Source organism: Arachis duranensis, chromosome 7 (assembly GCF_000817695.3).
Source record: "Arachis duranensis cultivar V14167 chromosome 7, aradu.V14167.gnm2.J7QH, whole genome shotgun sequence".
In the NCBI taxonomy this organism is placed as follows: domain Eukaryota; kingdom Viridiplantae; phylum Streptophyta; class Magnoliopsida; order Fabales; family Fabaceae; genus Arachis; species Arachis duranensis.
In genome coordinates this window covers 37915370-37926489 of record NC_029778.3, presented here as the reverse complement: position 1 = coordinate 37926489, position 11120 = coordinate 37915370, and the positions used below count along the sequence as shown (strand labels likewise).

At 39.7% G+C, this 11120-nt stretch overlaps 1 non-coding gene across 1 annotated transcript; it reads left to right on the top strand.

Moving 5' to 3' along the window:
- Window positions 1–8350: 8350 nt before the first annotated feature.
- LOC127740781 (small nucleolar RNA R71) lies at window positions 8351–8458 on the top strand. The gene has a single exon (XR_008001639.1). It is a non-coding gene; the product is annotated as a small nucleolar RNA R71 (small nucleolar RNA).
- Window positions 8459–11120: the final 2662 nt, after the last annotated feature.

Below are 11120 nucleotides of genomic sequence, written 5' to 3'. Positions count from 1 at the left end.
TAAAGAGGCCAAAGCAGCAAGATCTCAACAGATACCATAATAAAAACATAGTATGATAAAGCTCCAAGAGGCCACCACAAACAAACCTCGGAAGCTACTTTTGTTTTTTAAAAAAAAGTTGCAAGGCAGACAACTAGAAGCGTCAGCGGTTAAGAAGAACAAATAAAACAAGTTCAAAAGCCAACAAACCGGGCTATTTACACAAATATTCAGAAAAATATCAGCTAAAGATTGGGATCCTTCCAGGCAGCATTAATACGGGGAGAAGGAGGGCGAGTCTGAAGGGGCACAGCATCTACAGTTCCATCATCCCGGTTCAGGATCTGGCAATCCGGATCAGACGTAACAGGAGAAACCGAGGAGGTCAACACCTTAAGAGAAGGCACTGGAGGAGGGTCAGCATCATCATCATCCTGGTCATCAGGGACAATTTTACCATCCCTCACAACATTGTCCAGGCTGACAAGAGTCAAGTTGGCATCAGGGGCAACAATTCGGAACTGCTCCATTAGGTTCTCGGAGGCAGCAGTTACGCTGCCCACATGGTGACCCTGAAGCTCGCCATAATTAGCCCGAGCAGTTTCCAACTCATCCCGGAGGCACATTAATTCCCTATAGGCTGAGACATAGCTATTCTTATGCTTCAGGGCCATGTCCTCAGCCAGCTTCAAAGAAGCAACAAAGGCAATAGAGCTGGTCTTCTCACCCTCCAGCTCCTTCTCCATATTTGCCAACTTCACCTCCAACTCCTCCTTCAGACCCTTGATCCGATCAAATTCTGACTTGGCCTCCTCCATAAAAGATTTGGTGGCATGAATCGGAATCCCCTGAACTGTTCAAAAAATAGCCGCACCCATATGAGCCATCTTCACACTATTTTTAGTGTTAAAATCCAAATGCTGAAGAAGAGACACGTCGTCCATGGAAAGCCCACCATAGGGGGCAATTTGCTGGTCAACAAACTTGATGGCATCAAAGTCCGGGGTATCTAAGTTAAAAGGCTCGGATGTTTTTTGCTTTTTCAAGGGAGGGACACCAGAAGCAGTGGCAGAAGTCTGAGGAGGATCGACCTGATGAAACCGAGGAGTAGGAATTACTTTCCTCGGCCCAAGGAAACTCGGCACAGGAGGCTTCACGGGGACCTGTGAAGATCCCTCACCGGCCACCTTGGCCGAGATGTTCAGAGCAGCAGTTGCCTTCTTTGCCCTTTTGAAGGCCTTCATGGGGTCACTATTCTTCGACATCTCTGCAAACACAAAATCAACCACAAAGAGTTACAAATCCGATAAGCGGAAGAAAAAGGAAACAGGTATAGAAACAAGTCAGACAAATAGTCAGGCAAATACCCAAAGCAGTCTGAACCAAGGACAGATCATTCAAAAATCTTTTTGTATCAAGATGGGGTGGTTTCCCCCAGAGATCCTCAAGAACAACTACAAAAGCACGCTCGACATCATCAAGCATCTTCCAAGTGTAGCGAGACACCCTTACATCTCTTTGCCACTCCAAAGGAAAAGAAGGCTCATCATTCTCATTAAGGAAAAAGGGGCGGGCCCCCTCGACAGATCGAACTTTAAAGAAGTAGTTCTTAAAGTCCTTAAAGGACTCATCATACATCGCAAAAACTTTATGGCCCTGAGTGGACCGGAAAGAAACCCAAGAAGCTTTCTTTTTTGAAGAACCGCCAGGCTTGGCGGAAACAAACAAGTAAAGGAAAAGAGTCTGGGAAGGTGTTACATCTAATTCACGACAGAGGAGTTGAAAAATTTTAATAAAACCCCAGGAATTAGGGTGAAGCTGGGATGGAGCAATATTACACGACCACAACAGGTCGGTCTCAAAAGCAGTAAAAGGAAAAGTAACATTCAACTGGCTGAAAAAGTATTCATAGGCATAGAAGAATGGACGCTCCCTCTCAATGGAAGTCGGAAAGCAAACCCTCTCATCAGAATCAGGAGCAACAAGCTCGTAATCCCCCTCGCGAGCATTGTTACCACAAATCCTATGACGCTTCCTCAGCTCTGTGCAAAATTCAGCATCCACAACGGAAACACACAACAAAACAAGGGAGTCCAGCCAATCGGACATCCCCTCGGGAACTCTGGAAGACATCTCTACAATGTTATTGCGAGAAGACATGAGGCCAACTAAATCCTACAAGTAAGAAAAGAAGATAGGGGTTACGACAAACATCTCAGATAGGGAGAAAACAACTCGGTCAATACTTCTCAGATGATGAAACCACGAAAAGGAAAACCCCAAGACTCAAACCAAAAGTCCTGGGGCATCCTTTGGAGGCAATAACAAAGCAAGGTTTCCAGAAATACTCTACAGATTATATCCCAGCATTTCTTAAAAAAGATTCAAAATAACAAGTGCTTTTCATCAAAGAAAAACACAGCAAATCATTACAAGGCTATCAAGCAAAAAACATTCCCAAGCATCAAGCACGAGACCATTAAAGATGTAACCTTTTTTCAAAGATCAGACAAGAAGCAATCTCCAAAAGTGAGAAACAGATGCAGATTTTCTACTAGTATCAAAAGCAACTAGAAGCAATAGTAAAAACCCCAGAAAGCCTCAACAGAAATTCCAAGAAAAACCACAAGAAGGAAGATAGGAAAAGCATATCACAGCAACAAGTAAATATAAGATCGCAAAAAGATCCAAACTTTCAAACATGCAAAACCAGAACTTCACCAAAATTAAAGACGAAGCTACGAAAAAAGCAAGAAAAGCTAGTACCAACCTGGAAAGAGCAGCGAGCTTCAACAAAAACAAAGAAGGAAGACGAAATCTGGGAATGCCTTCCCACGAAGAATGTGAACAAGAGTAATGTCGCAGGAAGAAATGCAAGATCCCAAGCTCTAGAAACACCAAATGACGCTGCAACGCAAGGAAAGCAGAAGTGCGAACGAAAAACAAAGAGTGAAGAGAACTAAGAAAAGAAGTTATGAAAGAGCAAAAGGAGAGAAACCATTTTCAGGTTTTTCAAAATCCAAAGTAAAGAGCCTAGGGGAAATGGGGCAATTAATGCTCAAAATTAAAAGCATTAAACCCTCGCACGTTCCCAAAAAAGCGCCGGTGTAAAAGCGCGTGTCTTTTAGAGGAAACATTCTGCATTCAAAGCTGATACAAAGGAATCGACAAAATGCTTGAGTTCGGCTTCACCAAAGAAGGACCGAAGTCAAGGACTCGGCCTCAAAAAAGAAGACCGAGCTCAAGTAGGGGCACTGTTCATACCCTGGGTCGAGCTGTCCGACCCGGGATGTTCTACAGACAAAGCGACTGACCTCTTCAGGTCAGGACAACCCGACCTCTTTTCAAAGAGCTCGGCCAAGTCATAGGAAAGCCCAAACAAGGGGCCCAAATAGAGGAACACGTCCCAAATTCAAGGGCAGCCCAAGCCCATAGAGATAAAGGCAGTTCCCTTAAAGATGACCTCACTTAAAGATAAGATAAAGATAAGATAACTAACTTATCTTATCCGCAGGAGGCCACATCTCACCATTATAAATACACTGGAGCACCCAGGTATAACTCATACTCTGATTCTACTCAATACCTGCTTAATACCCTTGCTAACTTAAGCATCGGAGTCCCTTGCAGGTACCCCCCACCCTCCGGGGACGAAGGATCAGCAGCACTTTCAAGTGTCACAAGTCGGACACACAAGCTCCGGCGACTATATACCCGCCAGACACATCGGCTCCGACCAACGTAGAAGATCTCAACCGACATCGACCTATAATTTCAGGTAACCCTCGGAACAGCATCCATAGGAACTCAGAGTTCGGATAGTGTTATTGATTCTCCTAGTTAAGTATTTTGATTCTTGAACACAGCTACTTTTATGAGTCTTGGTCGTGGCCTTAAGCACTTTGTTTTCCAGTATTACCACCGGATACATAAATGCCACAGACACATGACTGGGTGAACCTTTTCAGATTGTGACTCAGCTTTGCTGAAGTCCCTAGTTAGAGGTGTCCAGAGCTCTTAAGCACACTCTTTTTGCTTTGGATCACGACTTTAACCACTCAGTCTCAAGCTTTTTACTTGGACCTGCATGCCACAAGCACATGGTTAGGGATAGCTTGATTTAGCCACTTAGGCCTGGAGTTATTTCCTTGGGCCCTCCTATCCATTGATGCTCAAAGCCTTGCATCCTTTTTACCCTTGTCTTTTGGTTTTAAGGGCTATTGGCTTTTTTTGCTTGCTTTTTCTTTTTCTTTTATATTTTTTTTGCCACTTTTTTTTTGCAAGCTTTGTTCTTCACTACTTTTTCTTGCTTCAAGAATCAATTTTTTTTTTATTTTTCAGATTATCAATAATATTTCTCTTTTTCATTCTTCTTTCAAGAGCCAACAATTTTAACATTCATAAACAACAAGATCAAAAATATTTACTGTTCAAGCATTCATTCAGAAAATAAAAAGTATTGTCAACACATCAATGTAATTAAACTAATTTCAAGGATGAATTTGAAACTCATGTACTTCTTGTTCTTTTGAATTAAAAACATTTTTCATTTAAGAAAGGTGAAGGATTCATGGAATTATTCATAGCCCTAAGACATAGTTACTAGACACTAATGATCATGTAGTAAAGACATAAACATAGACAAACATGAAGTTCAAAAACCGAAAAAACAGAAAGATAAGAACAAGGAAGTTAAGGAATGAGTCCACCTTAGTGATGGTGGCGCCTTCTCCTTAAAGGACCAATGGTGTTCTTGAGCTCCTCTATGTCTCTTCCTTGCCTTTATTGCTCCTCCCTCATAGCTCTTTGATCTTCTCTAATCTCATTGAGAATGATAGAGTGTTCTTGGTTGTCCACCCTTAATTGGTTCATGTCATGACTCAATCCTTCTAGAGAAGTATTGAGTTGTTCCCAATAGTTGTTTGGAGGAAAATGCATCCCTTGAGGCATCTCAGGGATTTCTTGATGATGAGCTTCCTCATGCGTCTCTTGATATCCATGAATGGGCTCTTTTGTTTGCTCCATCCTTTTCTTAATGATGGGTTTGTCCTCTTCAATGAGGATGTCTCCTTCTATGACAACTGTAGCTAAGTAGCATAGATGGCAAATGAGATGAGAAAAAGTTAGCCTTGCCAAGGTGGAGGGCTTATCGGCTACTTTGTAGAGTTCTAGAGAGATGACTTCATGAACTTCTACTTCCTCTTCAATCATGATGCTATGGATCATGATGACCCAATCCACAGTTACTTCGGATCGGTTGCTGGTGGGGATGATGGAGCGTTGGATGAACTCCAACCAACCTCTAGCTACAGGCTTAAGGTCCAGTCTTCTTAATTGACCCAGCTTGCCTTTTGAGTCTCTTTTCCATTGAGCTCCTTCCATACATATGTGCATGAGGACTTGGTCCAACCTTTGATCAAAGTTGACCCTTCTAATGTAGGGGCATGCGTCATCTTGCATTATAGGCAAGTTGAATGCCAACCTTACATTTTTTGGACTGAAATCTAAGCATTTCCCCCGAACCATTGTAAGATAATTCTTTGGATTCGGGTTCATACTTTGATCATGGTTCCTAGTGATCCATGTATTGGCATAGAACTCTTGAACCATTAAGATTCCGACTTGTTGAATGGGGTTGGTAAGAACTTCCCAATCTCTTCTTTGGATCTCATGTCGGATCTCCGGATACTCATTTTTTTTAGCATGAAAGGGACCTCAGGGATCACCTTCTTCTTGGCCACAACTTCATAGAAGTGGTCTTGATGGGCTTTTGAGATGAATCTCTCCATCTCCCATGACTCGGAGGTAGAAGCTTTTATCTTCCCTTTCCTCTTTATAGAGGTTTCTCCAGTCTTAGGTGCCATCAATGGTTATGGAAAAACAAAAAAGCTATGCTTTTACCACACCAAACTTAGAATGTTGCTCGTCCTCGAGCAAAAGAAGAAAGAATATATGAAGAAGAAGAAGAAATATAGGAGAGGGAGAGAGATGTGTATTTGGCCAAGGGAGATAAGAGAGGGTAGTGATGTGTGAAAATGAAGAAGGATAGAGGGGTTTATATAGTGGAGGGAGAGGGGTTAGGGTTTGGTCATTTAGGGTGGGTTTGGGTGGGAAAGAGATTTTGAATTTGAAGGTAGGTGGGGTTTATGGGGAAGAGTGGATGGATGTGAGTGGTGAAGAGGTGATGGGGAAGAGGGAAGATCTTGTGGGGTCCACAGATCCTGAGGTGATCCTGTGGGGTCCACAGATCCTGAGGTGTCAAGGATTTCTCATCCCTGCACCCTTTAGGCATGTAAAATGCCCTCTGTATACAATCCTGGCATTTAACGCTAGACTGATGCTTGTTTCTGGCGTTAAACGCCCAGATGTAGCTTGTTTCTGGAGTTAAACGCCACTTTGCTGCTTGTTTCTGGCGTTTAACGCCAGCTTTCCCCAGGGTGCAATCCTGGTGTTTGAACGCCAAACTGCTGCTTGTTTCTGGCGTTCAACGCCAGCTTCATGCTCTGTTCTGGCGTTAAACGCCAGCCAAATGCTCCTTACTGGCGTTTAAACGCCAGTAAGCTCTTCGTTCAGGGTGTGCTTTTTCTTCTACTGTTTTTGATTTTGTTTTTAATTTTTGCAATTGTTTTGTGACTCCACATGATCATAAACCTAATAAAACATAAAAAGAATAGAAATATAGATAAATAAAAATTAGATTGCCTCCCAATAAGCGCTTCTTTAATGTCAATAGCTTGACAGTGAGCTCTCATGGAGCTTCACAGATGTTCAGAGCATTGTTGGAACCTCCCAACACCAAACTTAGAGTTTGAATGTAGGGGTTCAACACCAAACTTAGAGTTTGGTTGTGGCCTCCCAACACCAAATTTAGAGTTTGATTGTGGGGGCTTTGTTTGACTCTGTATTGAGAGAAGCTTTTCATGCTTCCTCTCCATGTTTACAGAAGGATAACCTTGAGCTTTAAACACAAGGTAGTACCCATTCAATTGAAGGACTAGTTCACCTCTGTCAACATCAATCACAGCTTCTGCTGTGGCTAGGAAGGGTCTTCCAAGAATGATGGATTCATTCTCCTCCTTCCCAGTGTCTAAGATTATGAAATCAGCAGGGATGTAAAGGTCTTTAACCTTTACCAACATGTCCTCTACCAATCCATAAGCTTGTTTTATTGACTTGTCTGCCATCTCTAATGAGATTCTTGTAGCTTGTACCTCAAAGATCCCCAGCTTCTCCATTACAGAGAGTGACATAAGATTTATACCTGACCCCAGGTCACACAGAGCCTTTTCAAAGGTCATGGCGCCTATGGTACAGGATATTAAAAATTTACCAGGATCTTGTTTCTTTTGAGGTAGAGTTTGCTGAACCCATGTATCTAGTTCACTAATGAGCAAGGGAGGTTCACCTTTCCAAGTCTCATTACCAAATAACTTGGCATCAGCTTCATGATGGCTCCTAGATATTGAGCAACTTGCTCTTCAGTTACATCTTCATCCTCTTCAGAAGAAGAATAGTTCTCAGAACTCATGAATGGCAGAAGGAAGTTTAATGGAATCTCTATGGTCTCTATATGAGCCTCAGATTCCTTTAGGTCCTCAATAGGGAACTCCTTTCTATCTAGAAGAAGTCCCATGAGGTCTTCCTTATTGGAATTCACGGCCTCCTCTTCCTCTTTGGATTCGTCCATTTTGATAATATCAATGGCATTGCACTCTCTTTTTGGATTCTCTTCTGTATTGCTTGGGAGAGTACTAGGGAGATTTTCAGTGATTTTCTTATTCAGCTGGCCCACTTGTGCCTCCAAATTTCTAATGGAGGACCTTGTTTCACTCATGAAACTTAAAGTGGCCTTAGATAGATCAAAGACTATGTTTACTAAGCTAGAGGGGCTCTGCTTAGAATTCTCTGTCTGTTGTTGAGAAGATGATGGAAAAGGCTTGCTATTGCTAAACCTGTTTCTTCCACCATTATTAAAGCCTTGTTGAGGCTTTTGTTGATCCTTCTATGAGAAATTTAGATGATTTCTCCATGAGAAATTATAGGTGTTTCCATAAGGTTCACCCATGTAATTCACCTCTGCTATTGCAGGGTTCTTAGGATCATAAGCTTCTTCTTCAGAAGATGCCTCTTTAGTACTGTTGGATGCCAGAGCATCAATTTCAAGAACTCCCTTCCTCTGAAGCGTCCCATTATTCACAGGATTCCTTTCAGAAGTGTACATGAACTGGTTATTTGTAACCATGTCAATGAGTTCTTGAGCTTCTGTAGGCGTTTTCTTTAGGTGAATGGATCCACCTACAGAATGGTCCAGTGACATCTTAGAGAACTCAAATATACCATCATAGAATATATCCAAAATGGTCCACTCTAAAAGCATGTCAGAAGGACACTTTTTGGTCAACTGCTTGTATCTTTCCCAAGCTTCATAGAGGGATTCACCATCTTTTTGCTTGAAGGTCTGAACATCCACTCTAAGCTTGCTCAGCTTTTGAGGAGGAAAGAACTTAGCCAAGAAGGTCGTGACCAGTTTATCCCAGGAGTCCAGACTATCTTTAGGTTGTGAGTCCAACCATGTTCTGGCTCTGTCTCTACAACAAAAGGGAAAAGCATAAGCCTGTAGACTTCAGGATCTACTCTATTAGTCTTAACAGTATCACAGATCTGCAAGAATTCAGTTAAAAACTGATAGGGATCTTCTGATGGAAGTCCATGGAACTTACAGTTCTGTTGCATCAGAGTAACTGGTTGAGGCTTCAGCTCAAAATTGTTTGCTCCAATGGCAGGGATTGAGATGCTTCTTCCATAAAAGTTGGAAGTAGGTGTAGTATAATCACCAAGCATCCTCCTTGCCCCTCCACCATTGTTATTGGGTTCGGCCATGTCTCTTTCTTTTTCAAGATTCTCTGTAAGGTTTTCTCTGGATTTTTGTGCTTTAGCTTCTCTTAGCTTCTTCTTCAGAGTCCTTTCAGGTTCAAGATCTGCTTCAACAAGAATGTCCTTGTCCTTGCTCCTGCTCATAGGAAAAAGCAGAGAACAAAAAAGAAGGGAAATCCTCTATGTTACTGTATAGAGATTCCTTTATGTGAGTAGAAGAAGAAAAGAATAGAAGAAGGAGGAGAAAAATTCGAACACAGAAGAGAAGAGAGGGTTCAAATTTTAAGATGAAGAGAAGTGTTAGTAAATGAATAAATAAATAGAAGAAGATGAGAGGGAGAGAATTTCGAAAATTGTTTTTGAAAAAATAGTTAGTGATTTTCGAAAATTAAAAGAAGAAATAAAATTAAAATTAAAATTTGGAACAATTAGTTAATTAAAAGAATTTTGAAAAAGAGGAGGGTGATTTTCGAAAATTAGAGAAAGAGAAAAAGTGGTTAGGTGGTTTTGAAAAAGATAAGAAATAAACAAAAAGTCAATTAGTTAGTTGAAAAAGATTTAAAAATCAATTTTGAAAAGATAAGAAGTTAGAAAAGATATTTTGAAATCAAAATTTTTTTTGAAAAATATATGATTTGAAAAGATATGATTAAAAAGATATGATTAAAAAGATATTTTGAAAAAGATTTGATTTTTAAAATTGATGACTTGACTAACAAGAAACTAAAGATATCATTCTAGAATTTAAAGATTGAACCTTTCTTAACAAGAAAGTAACAAACTTCAAATTTTTGAATCAATCACATTAATTGTTAGTAAAGTTTCAAAAATTATGAGATAAAATAAGAAAAATATTTTAAAAATCAAATTTAAAAAGTTTTCGAAAATAATAAAAGGAAAAAGAGAAGATTTGATTTTGAAAAAGATTTTAAAAAGATAAGATTTTTTTTAAATTGAAATCTTGGCTTGACTAACAAGAAACAACTTATTTTTAAAAAATTTTGACTAAGTCAACCCAAAGATTTCAAAATTTATGAATAAAATAAGAAAAATATATTTTTTGTTTTTTAATTTTTAATGATGAGAGAGAAAAACACAAAAATGACTCACAACATGAAAATTATGAATCAAAACACATGATGCATGCAAGAACACTATGAATGTCAAGATGAATACCAAGAACACTTTGAAGATCAAGATGAACATCAAGACTTATTTTTGAAAATTTTCAAGAAAAGAAAAAAATGCAAGACACCAAACTTAGAAATTTTCAATGCTTAGACACTATGAATGCAAAAATGCATATGAAAAACAACAAAAGACACAAAACAAGAAAATATAAAGATCAAACAAGAAGACTTATCAAGAACAACTTGAAGATCATGAAGAACACATGCATGAATTTTCGAAACATGCAAAAGTTTTTAAAAGATGCAATTGGCACCAAACTTAAAAATTAACTCTAGACTCAAACAAGAAACACAAAATACTTTTGGTTTTTATGATTTTATAAATTTTATTTTTCATTTTTATTTTTTTCGAAAATTAATTTTTTTGAAAAACGAAAACATAGAGAAAATTTTTTTGAAAAATTTTTGAAAACTTTTTTGAAAAGAAAATTACCTAATCTGATCAACAAGATGAACCGTCAGTTGTCCAAACTCGAACAATCCCCGGCAACGGCGCCAAAAACTTGGTGCGCGTAAATTGTGATAATCAACAATGGCGCCAAAGACTTGGAGCTCTCAAACATGAATCACACTTTGTCACAACTTCGCACAACTAACCAGCAAGTGCACTAGATCATCCAAGTAATACCTTACGTGAGTAAGGGTCGATCCCATGGAAATTGTTGGTATGAAGCAAGCTATGGTCATCTTGCAAATCTCAGTCAGGCAGATTCAAATGGTTATAATGGTTTTCGAATATAAAGATAAATAAAGCATAAAATAGAGATAGAGATACTTATGTAAATCATTGGTGGGAATTTCAGATAAGTGTATGGAGATGATTTGTTCCTGTTGAATCTCTGCTTTCCTACTGCCTTCATCCAATCTTTCATACTCCTTTCCATGGCAAGCTGTATGTTGGGTTTCACCGTTGTCAATGGCTACCTCCCATCCTTTCAGTGAAAATGGTCCAAATGCTCTGTCACAGCACGGCTAATCATTTGTCGATTCTCGATCATGTCGGAATAGAATCCAGTGATTCTTTTGCGTCTGTCACTACGCCCAACACTCGCGAGTTTGAAGCTCGTCACAGTCATT